The following is a 16,654-nucleotide window of genomic DNA, read 5'->3' on the forward strand; positions in this document are numbered from 1 at the left end:
AGCAAAATCAATTCAGTTCTGACCACTTGGTGTGGAACAGGAGAGAGCTGAGGTTGTCCCAGCAAGGATCACACAAACCCTCGTGCAGAGCAGAAAGCGTGATGGGGGAGGAGAAGCCGGAAACATCACCGTGGGGAGGTAAATAATATTTGTGGGTGGGCAACAAGCTATTTGTTGTGGGCAGATTCCCTTCCCTCTGAGATCATCTCAGATGGCAGTCGTCGGACGTGGCTGGATTCTCCGCTGCCCAAACAAGGCTGGGTCATATCCTCTTACGCCAGCTTAGAGTCTATTATTACTGTTTATTACCACACTGACAGCACTCAGGAACCTTTGCTGCCATTGGAAATCCTATAGGAAAAAAAGCCTCTGAACCCAAACCCCACAACCACCTATGTCACTAAGCCAAAAAAAAATATCTCTCTATATAGATATTTTTATTTTAATGGAAGGGGAAGGTTTCCATGTAACTTAGCACTGAAAAACAGACCAAGGAGTGGCTGTCCAAGCTCCTCAGAGCTCCACCGTACGTTTCTTTCTCATGCTGCGCTGTGCAAATGTAACATTAAACATCACACAGTTTTCTTTGGCCCCTGGCCAGGCAAAGGTTAGAAAACAATTCATTTTTTATAGATATCTTTATCCATCTAGCGTGTACCAGTTTAGCCAAGAAGGATGTGAGCACTGCAGAGAAACTGATGCTCAGTACAAGGAAAAACCCCACGATTTACTCGCTTGTTTTCCTAAGGATATTGTTGAGAAATTTCAGATGAACTAGAAGCAGATAATGCGATACAGGTCTTGGCAAGAGCAGTGAGGTGAAAGCTAAACTGGATGTTTACTTTCCTCCCGCTTACGTTTGTGATCTGTAGCTAGCAATGGAGACCCAGTTCCCTATTTGTTTAATGGGAGATGATAGAATATTTCAGGATACAGAAGCATATGTTCTGCCAATTCATAGTGTAAACAGACAAAATATTTCCTGGGGTCAATTTGTAAAGAGCAGCTGTTCTTTGAGATGCTGTAGGTATCTTTCCCTCAAACTAATTTGATCAGGACTTAAAAAAACAAATAAACAAACCTACCAAACAAAACCCAACAAAATAAATACTCAACAATTCAAGCAGCTGCTGGCTGCGGAAAGCTTGGATTATGAAAATGGGGAAATTGCTGCTCTACAGGAAGATGCGAGCTAAACATTTCCTCCGGTGTGGGAAGTGTTGTCACGGTGATGGAGAAGAACAGAGCACCCGAGGAAATGGGTACCACGAGGAATGGCAATTAGTGACTGGCAGACCTCAATCATTTTCCTGTCTGTTTGGTGCTAACTCTTGAGGACAACAACACAGGATCAGGACTCAACTTTTAAAAATGTTCTATATAAGAGGGAGAGGATTTGCCTAAGAATATCAAAATGTCTTACTTTAACATTCTTTTATCATTTTTTTCTTTATCTTCTCTTAGACATCGTTATTGTGGCTGAATGCTTCAATTTACCACTAAATGCAGCTCAGTTTTTCATCCATACCACGTAGCCTTCGTTGCCTTTAAGTTTTAAAACTACACAAAGTTTTTGAGACCATTTATTTTAAAATAGCATTTAAAATGAAGGTGGTTGAATTACATGTAATCACTGAGATGGGTGTCTGGAGTGCTGCATAAATTACCACCTCTTCTACTGGCCATTTAATGTAAGAAAGATGGAAAAAAATAGCATGTGAATGATGATGAAAGGCAAGAGCATTTTCAAAACCCAAGGTCTTTAACAGTAAAAAATGTCTTGCCTCTGCTGGTGGTGACCTTGTAAAGAACAGCTAGTGTGTGTATCTCAAAACATCAGGACTAAATTAGGTCTTCATGATGTGACTGTAGCCTGAACTACACTGTTTGCATTCCCCCGAGGGCTCAGTGTGCCCAGGACGGAACTTGTTCAGCCTGGTTTAAACACAGTGAAATGTACTGAGACGTGCGGTGAGCTGCAAATGTGGCTTTTCTGCTTGCATTTCAAAGATGAGACATCCCCAGTAAATGGCCGTTGGAGGAACGGTTGCTAGATGATAAGTAAAATACTTCCTTTTAGGTGGGAATTATTGCTTGCTAGACAGTTTCCAAAAATGCAGATGTTGTGGTAAAGGGCAGTTTGTCAACACCAAACTGTTTTGCACGAGTTAATGGGTTTCATCATGTTTTTGAGCTACACTAACAAGTGCCGTCAGTTTGCCAGGAGGACCAGGAGGTGGCCTGGACACCGTGGAGGTGTCTCTGGGAAAGCCCCGTGTTGTGCCGAGGTGTGTCCATCACTTCACAGCCCACCTCTGGACCAGCCACCCTGGGCTCTTGGGCTCCATGGCTTGGACACTGGAGCCCTTAGGACATCACACAGAGCTTTGGAGAGCACATCCCAGGGTTCCTGGATAAATTACAGAAGCCACAAATCCTGTAATAATTTATTTTTGTCATTTGAAATAACCTTGTTCTTTTTCTGGCAAGTTTTCAGTATTTTTCGTTTTGTAGAATTAAGCATTTTAGAAGTTTGAAAACTCAAGCAGAAAAGAAATAATAAACTTTAATCTGTTCTAGTTATAAACTTGTATGATAATTATCAGTTAAATCATGATTTTTGTCACGGCCCCTCCAGTGTTAGACTGGAAGAAAAAGAAGCCAAAGTTTTTCTTGGTGTTCCAGATTAATGGCTTGTGTTTCTAATCTAGAATCTGTTTTATTTCATGCAGCCTCAGCAAACCTGGGGCTTCGTGATCTCTAGTCACATTATCTCCCAACAAAAAATATCATAGCCAGAGCTACGGCGCAGTCATTTCTAGGATGGACTATTGCAATGACCAATGGTAAGGAAAGAAAAGGAACACATAGGTATTCTGCTATGTGAGAATATTAGCTAAACAGAGCACATCTACCCAAAATGTAGCCCAGAACACAGATGCTAATATGCCTTATTTTTCTTAGTGTGTTATAGGAAGATTGTGACTACTATTAGATATAAGGACCTCAGCCTGTGTGACTTCTTGGTGAGAACAAATCTGCTCGTTCCTCTGCACTAAACTGAGATTCTAGTCCAGCAGTGGTACAAGAGGAAACGTCTTCTGCATTGTGGAACCAGCAGTCAAAAGCACTGGGAAAAAAATAACTCATTTGTCATTCTCAAAAACATTTGAAATACACTTTAAAATACTGATTTTTAGGAACCAATTTTTGTGGTTCTTTTTTTGGTCTTGACTTCCAGTTTCTGAACCTTCAGGTTGCACTGACGTTATGTTTAGTCCATATTTTGTTTTTCTTCACTGTCCTGAGGATTAGAAATCGGCTTTGAAAAGAATATCTCAGAGTCTAACTTAATCACTTGACTCTAGAGGCAGGAGGTCTAGGACTGAAAGCAAATATTCCAAGAAAAAACATCAAAATACTGATTGTTGACAGAACTGTGATTCAGGAGTGTTTAACCGAGAAGATCTAACAGGACCATATGCCAAGGCCGTCGACAGCTCTAACGGGAAGTCAAAGTCCAAGGGACTTTTCTCAAGGGGTTATCAAACTGAAATAAGATGAAGCTATTTTCATTCTGAGCAAGACACCAGTGAGACCTTATTTGGAATATTCTCTGACACGAGAGGAAGACAGCCAAGAAACAAATAGGGTTCGAATTGGAGATGTATGCTCTGAGGGAAGACCAACTCCACTTGACCTCTCCAATGTGAAACCTCTTATAGACTAAACCATCTGGGCAAGAAGTATATTTGGAATAAAAGAGCAGGAAATTCAAAGCCAGGATGCCGAGATAAGAGAAAAAGCACCAAAACAAAACGACAGAACTTCTGTTTCTTCCACAGAGTGGTAGGAAAGCACTGACCCAAACAGATTTTTGCTCCATTTGAGAAATAAGCTTCCTAATTTGATGCAAGTAATCAGCTCCATTCATCTGCACAGCCTGCTTCTGACATGTGTAGCCTGGATTCTATCTATACATCAGTTGTATGATAAATATTACTAATATACTCAATGTAATGTGATTTTTCTATACAGATCAGGTATGGCTTGTGGGCAAAGGTCCAAATCTGAACTTTCTCACCGGGCCTTGGGTGTTTGCCCAGAGCCTTTGACTGCAGTAGCTGACTTGACAGATTCGTGGTGGGAAGTCCTGGGGAAACTGGGCTACCTGAAAACCCTGGCATGGCAAGAAGAGCCATGCAGTGCCCAAGAGAAGCACATGAATCCCCCCGGTCAAGGATTTGAATGTTTGGAAAGGTTCAGTCTCCAGCAGAGGAACACGACCTTCACGAGACCCAGCAGCTTCACCAATTACCAATTATTTCAGCAGGAGCTCAACATTTTGCATAATTTCGTGAAATTGGTTTTATTGATTAACCTGAATTGCATTGGGCAAACATGAAGTCAATGGCTCATCCTCTCTGCTTCTGTTTTGCCTGGCTGGTAATGAGATATACGGACAAATGATTATACATGGATCTGGCTGGCTTATGACATCCATTGCTGAGACAGGAGTTTACCCCTTCGTTAAATATATTTCAGAATTCTCTAATACTCAGTCCTTACTCTGACCTTTAGGGAAGATCTAACTTGCTGTAATGTTTAAGTAATTTCAGATGTATACAATTCCAATATACATTCTAAACTGTCCTTTTGCATTAAAGCCCTGTGAATTTAATCCTGTGCCTGTCTGTCCTAAGGAAGCAGAGGCTGTTGAAGCTTAAACTTGTTTTCGAAGAGCTTAGGCAAGACAAACTCACATGCAGTTGAGACTTGTGGTTGGAATACTGAAGCAGCACACTCCTGAATCACAAAATCTGTATTTCTCAGGGTGGCAAGGGCTATTTGGGAGACAACAAACCTATTTTTTTAAATGAAAGCACAAATGCGTGCTACAAAAAGACTACTTATAATGCTGCTTACCTCCTAGATATCCACGTAAGAGCTATCAATGGGAGAGAGTACTGACAACAAGCTAATGAGCTCCTGCTGCTCGATAAATGTCTTAGCTTTGCTTCAGCATTTCTTTGTGCAGTGGGAGGGAGACAGTGATCCTAGACAATGTTCTAACACCATTACTTTGTTCTGTTTCTGCTCATCATTTTAGCATAACATACAAGAAGGGAAGGCGCAGCAGATTTTGTGATGCCCGATGCAAGCAAACAATAGTTACTCAATGTATAATCACTAAATTCTTTTATTTTAAAGTTAGGAATAAAAGCAATCAAAGAACTGTGCTTCCAGGAAAGTAATCTCATTTGAAAATCGTTTATTTTTCTGTTTCTCTGATTTATTTTCCCCTCGTTGTATCTGTAAATGAGGTATAGCATTATGAGGCATCCTGCTAAATGGCTCTCTGTAAGATTAAAAGTAGGAATAAGATTGAAAGCTACTTTTTATCCAGTTGTTGAAGCTGCCTGTTTGTGAAGAGAAACGCAGGGAGAAGGTATAGGGTTTTTTGGCAGGAAAAATATCTCTAAAATAAGCTAACAGTAATAATTTATGGCTCAGGCTAGGCCTGATTTAAAATAAAAATCTATTCTCTTCCCAAATCCAGGACTTTCCAGAAAAGCATCCTTTCCACATTTTACTTCCAGACTCGTGGGTTCATTAGCTTCATCAGTTACCATCCTTATAAGGTCTCCTCTAATAGCATTAAACTGTCCCTGTGTCACCGACAGTGTTTCACTGCCTCGCTAAACCAGTAGAGTGGCGACTGGCTCCGCTCCATTAGCTACGCTCACCTGTTTTGTTCTCTCGTTTTTATTTGAACTGTGTTTGTTCCTAGATTTGCTCATAAAAAGCGTAAGTCTCAGTGAATCGGTAAGGGGAAGGCTTCTGAGACATGCAATGAACATATCCAGAATCCTTAAGCAGTCCATTGGTGGATTACGTCAGCCTGAAGATGGATTTTGCTCCCTCTGGCTCATCAAATAATCTGATTAGCTGGCGCTGATTATACTCAGCATGATGTACTGTGTTCTGTAAACCAAACACAGAACGTCCCTTCTCTGTTGCCTCGCATGCTCCTGGACAGTGTTCTTTTACAATAAATTACCCTTCTCTTTCTCTACCCACTAATGGCTGCTTGGGCTTGGATTTGGGGCATATTAATGCCACCTGATAATACTGCTTTGCTACGCAGGAAAAGTTATGTGCTCCCCTAAAGCAGAAAAATACGTGAGTTCTTGCCTCTCAGCTTCACAGCCAAACCTACGGACCCTAATATCAGCATCTATGACTTTTATGTGATGTTTGGGGAGGAGTGATGCCATCGGTGGGGCTCATAACAGCCACCACTTGAAGGAGGGAGGTACCTAACCCGGGGCATCAAACCCAGTTTTTGTATAATATAATGTGGTATTTTTATCCAGCCTCAGCAATATCTGAGGAGTCAGTGTTACACTCGCCCCACAATTCTTTTTCTGCTGGCAGGAGCATTTTGTAGGGGTCCCGGTGTTTGGCAGTGATTAAATGTGTCGTTGTTGAGGATAAGCGAGATGCTGGCCTTTGCACAGAGGAATCCTGCCTCTTCTGGCCTGACATTTCTGTACAGCAATTAGTTTATGGATTTTAGTCTGTTTTTCTCATGGATTTTTGTCTGAAGTCCTCACAAATGTCTTACATTCCCCTAAAGGGACCCAGGCTGCTGCTTCCTTTTATAGTTGCATTGTTACTTGTCATCGTCCTCCCTCACGACTTTCTTTAAGAACGCATCCAAAGAGCTCTTTGCATATTCCCGTTTAATTTTTCCTTTCCCTTTGTTTTTAAGACGCTGTTTCGCATTCTCCTTAATCCTCTCACTCTTTTTCTCTTCTCTCTGTCCTCCCCCCTGCATTCTTTGGCTGTGACAAACCTGCCGACGCGTGCTCGGAGCAGCGGCAGCCGCCACGCTGTGCTCACCATCTGGGACGGGCAGATCCTGAAGCCTCCTCGAGTATCCAGAACACTGCCGAAGGAGCCACCTGGACCACAGCCACCCCATCGCCTCCCACTTTCCCATTTCTCTTCGTCTTTGTTGCTTTTCTGTTGGCCACCCACAGGCTCCTTCATCTTCTCCGCATCTGCCCAACTGACCAAAGCTTCTAAAATTCCCCCATGATGTGGCTCAAACCCTCCAGCTGGAAAGCCCCATCCCGATGGATTTACACCGTCACCTCCTTCCTCTTTTCCCTGTGGAAGCAGAGAGAAAGCAAGAAAAACATGGTGCATGTTGAAGCTTTCAATACAAGCGCTCCCCACTTTTAACTTCTTTTCTTTTTGCTATCGAAACACATTTCATAGTGATTGAGGAGATAATGACTCAGTACCTACTTTTGCATGTTTCTGCACAGGTTTTCCTAGCTATGTTTGTTTATTCTCTATCCTTCCTGGCTGTTTTTTCCCTAAAACAATTGCACTCCCACATACCACCTCTGCTGGGCATAGGCCACCTGGAGAGATGCAAGGATGGAGAACCGTGGTGCCTCTTCCTCTTTGGTTGCTCTTTCCCTGTCCCTTGTGCCGACGTGTTTGGTGGCTCAAGGTATATGGGAAAAACTCCCACTTTTCTTGTAGTAAAAAAGGCCAAAAGGAGAAAGGCTTGATCCACATGCATGACATCCCTTCTTAGTGCAAAGCCCCCAGGAAGTCGGAGGAAAACTTGAGACTCTGATGATATTTTCTGAAGGATGTTTTACTTGAGAAAGGGCTAAAAACTGAGCCAATGGAATGGGTAGAATCAACAAAGCTGTTTCCCAGTGGATGGAGCTGGGAGGCCAAAACAGGGCAAGTGCGAGGGCAGGAACTCGACTGGGAGCGGGTGGTGATGATGAGGAAGGACTTGCCTTCCTCCCTCGCCTTGCAGATGAGGGTGACACCTGTGGTGGGGAAGAACGGATTTGATCAGGGCATTACACCCTCTCTGGCTTCATCCTCATCTAGATAGGGAGGATAGTGATCTAGCTATGGTTGAATATTTATACGTTTCGAACTAAAATGGGAAAAAGAGCCACAAGCATGAGATTTACTGGGTGTGAAGGATGCGGATGACTCAGAGAGAGGATGGAAAAATGGTAACAAATCAGCCAACCATTTAAAGTATCCTGTTCTCAAGAGCTTAAAAAATTGTGCTTCCTTTGGATTTTCATGCATTTCTATTCCTCACCCTTTACCTAAGTGTTTCAATTCAGTCGTGAGTCTTCCTTGATCATAAAAAGCTGGAAAACACCAAATAAAGCAGTGGCAGGAGCAGGATTCGAGGGGCTGGTGTGAGTTTGGAATTCTGCATATTCAAAGTTCAGCTGGTGAGAAGTAACCATCTGGTGAGCACGTACGTCTCTGCACCCGGAGAAGCCGAGGATGAATTGCCTAACGGGAGTGAGTAGTTACCAGGGAAAAGAGAATTACATAAGAGCAAGATCTGCACTTATACATCAGTAACCAGATGTAATCTCTGCACTCAGGCTGAGGCAATTCTGCTCCCGCACAAAAACACTCCATGCCAGCGTGAAATAATTTGATATTTTGTCTTTTTGCTTACCTGAAGCAGTTTTGCTTCCCAGCTATTGTGTGCAACATCTAGACATATGCTACTGTGAATTATTTTGACGCTCTCTTTCTAATTATAGCGTTTGGCATGGGTTATAAGCAGGGTGAATCAGAACAGAAACGTCAGGGGAGAAACCTTTTACTAATGGTGAGCATCAGGCCAGAAGAAGCAGGGCGTCTTGTAAGGCAGCGTGGTGCAAAGTGCTCTTGTTTAATAGGAGATAGCGGTAACTTGTAATTCTGGGTTATTCTGGAAAAAAGAATCCTAAATTAATGATTTTTATTGCAGAAAAGGAAGGGAACTTCCCAGCAATCTGCCTGGATGGCCCCTGGGAGGCACCGGCACCAAGGGTTCCTGTGTCAGCACAGGGCTGAGCGGGGAGGAGGAACCGGGGGTTCCTTACCTGGGTTCCACTGTTATCCCTGCAAAATTGTGCCAGCAGCTCAGATTTCATCAAATCTGTCCGTTCTGATGTGCAAATTTCCTCTCGCTTCTTTCCCAAGCAGCTCGCTCTTGTTCTAGAGGAACTGGAAGGAAAGGAAGGAGATGGGATGGCTGAGGAGAAAGCAGCAGGCGTTCGAGGAACAGGGATTTATGATGCTTGAGAAGCGGGGAAAAAGAAAGCTGGAAGACATATGTCAGCAAATCTTTTTTTCAGATGTGAACGAAGGTGCATAGTTTTGCTATGGGATTATTCCGAGTTCCAGAGGGCAGTTGCACACCTGGTTATTGAAGGCACATAGTCTCCAAGGCATGAGTGAATTCAGTCCCGCGAAGTTCCCAAAATAACATAGTAAGCTGTCAAACCAGTAGGACTGTGTTACAAATTCCTTACTAGGGAGTTGAAATTTGTCCTTAAACTGGCGGAATAAAATTAAAATTTGGGGTGAAATGTAGGAAATGAGTATTTTCATACAGCTTCCGCTACCTCTAACAAAAATAGAATTATCATGCTGACATTTTAAAAAGAAAAAGATGATCAAATGCTAAATCTATTGAGAATTGGGTTATCAAGTCATGTAGATTTTGATTTTTCTCCACATAAGGAGTCTGAAAGCTATTATTGGAGCAAATACACGTGTAAATATCAATGTTCTAAACCGCTGAAAGGTCACTCCTATTGTATTTTATTGTTTAAGTGTAGAACAAATGGCAAACTCCTGCAAGGTAAACCTGGCGGGCCATGGCAGCAGTTTTTTGGGATAAAGCCAAAGACACGGCCTTAGGAATAACATTGACAGCATCAAAAACGTCTGTTAATTTGGAGAAGCAGCCAGGATTTGCTTTTGAAACTAACGGCTCTGGGAACTATTTTCAAGTTCAATTTTACCCTCGAGTTACTTTCCCTCAAGTTACATATTCCTTTTCCTATCTTTTTATGCAGTCTAATCTGTAACAATTATTTCTGGAAGTTTCCCATTGTTGCACAGTTGTGGGAGCCTTTAGGATTTGCCCCACTTGTTCAATTACCTGACAGCTCTTCTATCATCTTGCCCAGATGCCAAGAGCAAGGGATACATTTTCAGAATCGTTCCTAAGCAAAAAGGTGGCGCAATTCCTTAAAATAAGGAATATTTCTTTTATAGGACTTTTCCAAGTTCATCTGGATCTTGTATGTGGGCGTGTGAAAGAAAATACGGTTGTCTCCATCTTTTCTATAGCGAAATATATGTAATTGTTGGTCTATTTCCCAACAGGGCGCAACTTGTTCAGTGGAGTCAGAAAGAGAATTTAGTAAATAACTAGTCTGGGAGAAATAAATCACATTACACTCCCCCCCCTTCCAAATGTTTATAGGGAACTAATTTAATTGCAAATGAAGACAAATTTCTATTTCAGTCTCCGTAAGTAATTACATTTTACTCGTCCTGACTCTGGTTCTGGTTGTTTGCTGGACAAAGGGATTTTCTCTAAGCAAGGCATCACTGCTCTGCTCCAACATCTCAGGAGCTTTTCTCCTATGCTGGTTGAGCGAGAAGGGATGGACCCAGCTGGTTGGAAGAGGTCGAGTTTCCCAATGCAACACCCACTCCGAGGTGTTATCTGACAATGTCCCCTCCATGGGAAGGAAGCCACGGAAATGAAAAGTGTTAGAACTGCTGAGAAAGCCTGAAATAAAAAGTACAGATTGTGGTGGGGAAAAAAAAGTCAGTACCAAATGATGTAAGACACATGAGGGAAAGAGCAAGGTTGTGGGGAAATACGCTTTTTCTGTTAGCGAGCCTACAACAGCAGCTTAGGGAAGATGCAGACTCGCAATTTTTGAGTAGAAAGCGAAAGAAATGGTTCAATGGCAGGCACGAGGATTGAACCCAAGCAGCCTTTACTGGCTTTTCCCCCAGAAGAGTAGTAAACGGGCTTTGCACTGCATGGCTGCGGCTTGGCTGGAGAGTCCTCTGGGCTGGTGAACATCCCAACTCCAACCCCACACGATCGCTGTGGGAACGGCCGGAATCCACACGTGGAGGAGGTTCTAAGAAGCTTCTTTACTGTGAGGTGCCAGAGCCTGGCCCAGGCTGCCCAGAGAGGCTGTGGAGTCTCCTTCTCTGAGACATTCAAACCTGCCTGGACACGACCCTGTGTGATCTGCTCTGGTGACCCTGCGTGAGCAGCTGGGTTGGACTGGATGATCTCCAGAGGTCCCTTCAACCCCAGCCAGCCTGTAATTCTGTGGAATCGTGACAGTTTATTTATTAGCAGTGCTTAAGGGTGTGTTTTGCTACGGAAGAACTGAAGGAATTAATGACAATCTACTAAAGGCTGGGGGGCTGTACAGCCTGGGCATGAGACCCTCCATCACCATGTTCTTTTTATTTATCACACACAGATGTTTCCCATCAGGACACTGCAAGGATCCGTTGCCACATTGGTGGTATTTTTGATGTCTGCTGTCTGGGCAGGTGCCACCACAAGAGTTTATGTTGGTTTTGTTTATTTTGTTGTTTGGGGTTTTTTTTTGTTTGTTTGTGGGGGTTGTGTTTTTGGTTTTTTTTGGTTGTTGTTGTTTGTTTGTTTGTTTAATGAGGGATTATCTCCATAGGAAGCTTCACGATGATGCACCACAGCCGGACGCTGTATGAGGGAAACGCTGCGGGGCAGCAGCCGGGTTTGGTGAGGTTCCCCGGCAGCACTCGCCTCTGAGGGCCGCGGGGCGCCCGCCCGGGCTTAGAACGGGGGCCACCAGGGGGCGTGTCCGCCGGAGGGGGTGGGGGTGGGGGGGTTGTCAGGGGGCGTGGCCTCCAGGGGGCGGAGCGAACTCCAGCACCCAACAGCCAAGCGCCCCAGCGGCAGGGATGACATCACCCGTTCTTCCCAAAGAGGCGCGCTCCGATTGGCGGAGAGGAAGGAGCAGGCTCCGCCAATGGGCGGCGGGCAGGGCGGCAGGCCGGGCTGACGTGCGGGCCGCTGGCCGTATGGGGGTTTATTTTGCTTTGGGCCGCTCCAGCCGCCGCCATTAGAAGAGCCCGGGGAGCGGGACGAGAGAGTTTACCCCCCCGTTCCCCCCCCGCCGCGCCGAGTGGGAGCGCCCGCCGCCGCGGCAGCCCGCCGCGCTGGGAGAGACCATGTCTTGAGCGGGGAGAGGACGCCGCAGCCAGCGGGCCGGGGGGTGGGGGGGCGGCGCGGGGCGCAGGCGGCTTCCAGCGCCGAGGGACGGCTCCCGGCGGCGGCGAGGTAAGCCCCCTTCCCCTCCCCGGGCGGCGAACGGGGCGGTGTGGGGGGGAACGGCCCGGCGTCGGGGGCGAGCCCGACCGGTGAGCAGCCGGCGGAGCGGGGCCGGGGGCGGCCCGGCCGAGGGGCTCTGTGGGGAGTCGGCTCCTCCGGGTCCCCCCGGGGTCCCCGTCCCGCGGGGAAGGGCCGTTCGCGCCGGCGGGATGCGGCGTCTGTCCCTCCGTCCCAGCAGCGCCGGGTGCGGGTTGTAGAAAACGGCGTTAGAGCAACAAGAGTCTGGGTACAAAAGGCAGGAAACTCTGAATTTTGTGCCGTGGTTGCTGCTCCGATCGCTGGCCTGCAGTGCCTCGCTCTGCTGGGTGAGATCATGCTCTGCTGCCTCCCACTTCTTCCCCCCCTCCTTTTTTATTATAATTTTGGATGTGCTTGTTGTGATCTGTATGCAGTGGTGGAATCGGTGACGGGAGCTCCTTGTGTCGGTGTATTTTGGGCAGCACAACTCCCGTGATAGTGTCCGTAGTACAATATCACGTATTGCTGATATTTTATCAGAAACAGGATACGCTATTTCAAAATCGAACTTGTTTTTTGTGAACTGAAGATTGGAAGAGTTAAATTAATGAGGCAAACCTTATTAATCTGCCTCTCGGAGTCTTTCTCAGTCCCACACTGCGGCAGCAGGATCAGGTAAACTTCTCAGCGGAGGTCGGGGATGTGTCTGTGGGTCCTTCCTTCTCAGTGACAAAAGGCTCCTTCCAGTGCTCTGTCCACAGAGCACTCACCACTCTCTTAGGAGAAATTATGGGAGAAATCGTGATTCTGTGAGATTAATCTGGGTCTCCTGCCCGGCAGATGCAGCAGGGCTGCTGTGAACTTTTTGCTGCCGCGGTGACTTTCAGTGATACACCAATAATGACAACTTTTTTCTGGAATTCTTGGGAGTCGATGTAGTAAACAAGTGTTGTTTGGTGGGCTTTGTGCTGTGTGTGATCTGTCTGCTCGCTGGCTACCTACTGTGTCGTAAGCGGTGGAGCTGTGAGTTTAACACATTGATACCTTTGCTGATGCAAAAACTGAAAGGTGAGACATCTGGTGTGTAATATACCTTAACCTCCTCCTTCCTCCAACACACACTGTGTTAAAGCTCATTCCGCTGTGAGCAGAACCTTGTTAAAGTAGTTCAGGAGAGATTTGTCACACTGAGTTTTACCTTTTCTTCTGCTAATCTCACATTTTGTCTTTGATGCAGAGGAGGTTTGTGAAGCCCATGTTGTTTTTTGCTTTATTTTTTCAGTGGTTGCGCAGAGCGGGGGGACAGGTAAACAGCAGGAGGTGTTCTGGAACTCTAATTTGCGTCCTTCTGAAGGCAGAGTTGAATTGGTGTCTCAGCACAGTCTAGCAAGTCATATGTAAAAGATCACTTCTGATTTAAGTCTGTCACAGCATTAGAAGAGAATAATGCTTTTGGATGCATTGCATTTTGTAGGAGTTGTGAAGCTCTAATTATGTGGTGTAATCCTCTTGAAGAAAAAAGAAATTATTACCTATACTTTTCTTATGCTGCCTAAGTAAGGACAGGCAGATGGGGTTGGCCGATGAGGTCGTACTCTGTTATTGTAGACCTGTACCCATTAGCATTTTCTCAGAACTATAATTAAAAATACTAATTTAATTGGAATGCTGAGTGGCACAAGAGCATCAAAAGGATTCATCACAGAAGCATGCCTTAAATTGGAGGCTAGTTAAAATGCAAAATTGGTTAAGGAAACATCTTTGGTCTTATGTAGCCTTGTGTATGACCATTCTGATCCTGCATCATTCACTACGTAAATTCCTTGGGAATGGGAAATCCCAGGCATCATTGGTGTTCTTTGCAAGATGGATCTGTAAATAAGTCAGAAGTGTAAGTAGAAAAATACTTTACTGATTGTATGAGCGGTTATTTTTAATACAGTCAATCAAATGTACTCTCAGGCACTTTAATGTGAGATTTACTGGCCCCTTCACGTGGTGTTAGCTTAGATGTTAACATGTCTCTTTCCGGCTTCTCTTTGCCATATCAGTTTTGCACCAGCTTGAAATTGTGCAGAACTTCAGGTCAGTACATTCTTTATCATGGTCTACCAGCTACAAATCGCAGCAAAACATCTAAACCGCTATGGCCGGTTCTGTTAGTAACCTCCCCCCAAAATTTGAAGACTGGGTTATTTTGAGCTCTTCAAAATTTATGTCAACAAGTAATCCTCATTTTAACTGCATGAATTATGCTCCACAGTCTCCTTGTTCTAAAATGGAACTAAATTTTAGTTTGGCAGCTGAAAATGGCTGGCTTAGCTGTAACAGAGTTCTTTTTTTATATAGTACTACATATGAATAGGGAAATGAGGCAAAGTTGAAGAGAGAATTCTTTTTAACCACCTGATGAAGGGCTTTCCACTTGTCAAACAGCATAGCTTGGTAAAATCGGTTAAATAAAATACAATTATAACTTAATCATGTCAATTGAATGGATTTTGTTGTACCTTAAGACTTCTATCTTCTAATTAAGATCTCAAACATTAAGACTTCAGACACTCTCCTGGTATTTTCTCTTTTTTATAGCACTTCTTGGGTAGCTGACGTTGCTTTAGCTTGCACAGAATCTGATTGATTTTGTGACTTCATTTTTGCATCATCAATTGCCAAAGCACAGTTTCTCATACATACGCAGCTAATTCTTTTGGAACTTTCTTGAAATACAAGTTTAGCAATAGGCCCATTACCTCTTTGGTACCTGACAGTTAACATACTTGAAGAATTGTAGGACTTAAGCATCAATTCTGAGAACACGCTTAGTTTATCATAATACAGGTGATTTTGTATTTGTGGCATGGGCAGGTTTTCAGAAGCTCTGTGGTCAAACTGGAGTTGTATCCGCCTGGTGTTTTTTTCAGAACAGCTTTTTTCCCGTCCTGCCATCCTGTTTATGAACAAACTAATTGTGGCGGAGACCTGAGTGGGTGGCAAGGTTGGAGCAGGGAGTGAGTGCGGTGACGTTAGAAGGAGGATCTGTCTTCAGGAGGGGGCTGATCTGGAGACCTCGGTTCAAGAAAGCGGTAGGGATGGTGGATTTGTTTCCAAGGGACGCGGGAGGGTGATAAACTGGTGAGAGTGGTGGTTGCTGGTATGCGCAGAGCATCTTGCCTACGGAGCAGCCAAGTTTGGAACCCTTTTTCATCTTTTACTGCACAGCAAATATAATTAAGTTGGCATTTTTCCCTTTGGTTATTTGAATTTATCCTGATTTAGTGTGTTCTGCTTGTTCTTAAAACAAGGATACTATAGCCTCATTTTTTATTTGTAGTAAGGTGGGGTTTCTTTATCTTTTGCTGCGATGGCTGCTAATTTTGCTGGTATCCACACGTGCATTTTAAATTAACAAAAGTTAGCGCTTCTAAAATGCAGGAGGTGACACAGGATTTACATCTGTCTTTAGGGTTGAGCTTAGAATTGAACTGAAAATACTTGAAGTAATGAGAGGTGGGTACAAAATGAATACAAGGCGTGCAACCTGCTGGCCAGGGCGACTGGAAGGATGGACCCATGTCTATTTTGGGAGGTGTAAATAGGACTTCACTTGCTGAAACTGTCAGTTGTGAGCAAGGAGGCTGCAGTATTTCTTCTTATTTTTTTAAAAAATGTTTCTCCTTCCTCCCACTGTGCCAGAAGCCAATACATGGTGATGTTTTATTTGCATTATGTTTGCCATTATTTTTGTAAACAAGTGTGAATGTTCCTCCTTGTGGTTCTTTGACTTCAATTTGATTTAGCCTGGAGTCTTGAGTAGCTGTTTTTAGTGAAACTGAAAAATTCGGAGTTACTGGGGGGTTTACAGACATTAAGAAACTCTTGTAAGTACGTTGGTATTGTCTTCTAGATATTCAGGAGTTAGTTTTCCTGAGCTAAAGAAAATGGTCAGAACTGTGGTGTATGTGATTCTGGAAAAAAATAACTTTTTTGTTTTGTTTTCACTAGATTATAACTATTATGGTCAAGGAATCTTTTAGTGGCTTTGAAGCTGCACGTACTTTTCTAGGTCCGTTCATTTGAAAACTGCGCGGCTCTTGGTGCTCAGTGGATTATCTAGGGAGAAAAACGACTGTCATAAATTTAAGAAGTGGGGTTAACGCTAGCAAAACATGGGAAATTTGCTTTTTGCAGGTAATTGTTGGTTTATGGGAGAATCCCATTTCTTGTGGTTGTAAAGACTGTCAGTGCATTGTGTAAATGTTGACTTTACTTCCTCCAGGCTAAGGGGCTTGAAAGTCTTCTGTCCCATTCACCTTCCTGATACCTGAGCAGGGATTCAGTAGATGGCTGCAAGTTTATTAGCTGCTTTCTGAATATTTCACTGAAACAGCTTCACACTAGAGATCTGAGCCTTCACTCTTACGCAGTTTCAACAAGTGTTGA

The 16,654-nt window shown here is 44.1% G+C and overlaps 1 protein-coding gene across 4 annotated transcripts in view; it reads left to right on the plus strand.

Moving 5' to 3' along the window:
- Window positions 1-11,900: 11,900 nt before the first annotated feature.
- ZRANB1 (zinc finger RANBP2-type containing 1) overlaps window positions 11,901-16,654 on the plus strand; it is a 41,084-nt gene continuing 36,330 nt past the window's right edge. For 2 of the 4 annotated variants that reach the window (XM_065842848.2, XM_065842847.2), the window contains exon 1: window positions 11,901-12,205. The gene's annotated coding sequence lies outside the window, so the exon portion shown is untranslated. Of the gene's footprint in view, window positions 12,206-15,163; window positions 15,298-16,654 lie in introns of those variants that run through there. The other 2 variants (XM_071812230.1, XM_071812231.1) reach the window with 1 other exon arrangement.

The sequence above is a fragment of the Patagioenas fasciata genome, chromosome 8 (genome assembly GCF_037038585.1).
Source record: "Patagioenas fasciata isolate bPatFas1 chromosome 8, bPatFas1.hap1, whole genome shotgun sequence".
Lineage (NCBI taxonomy): Eukaryota > Metazoa > Chordata > Aves > Columbiformes > Columbidae > Patagioenas > Patagioenas fasciata.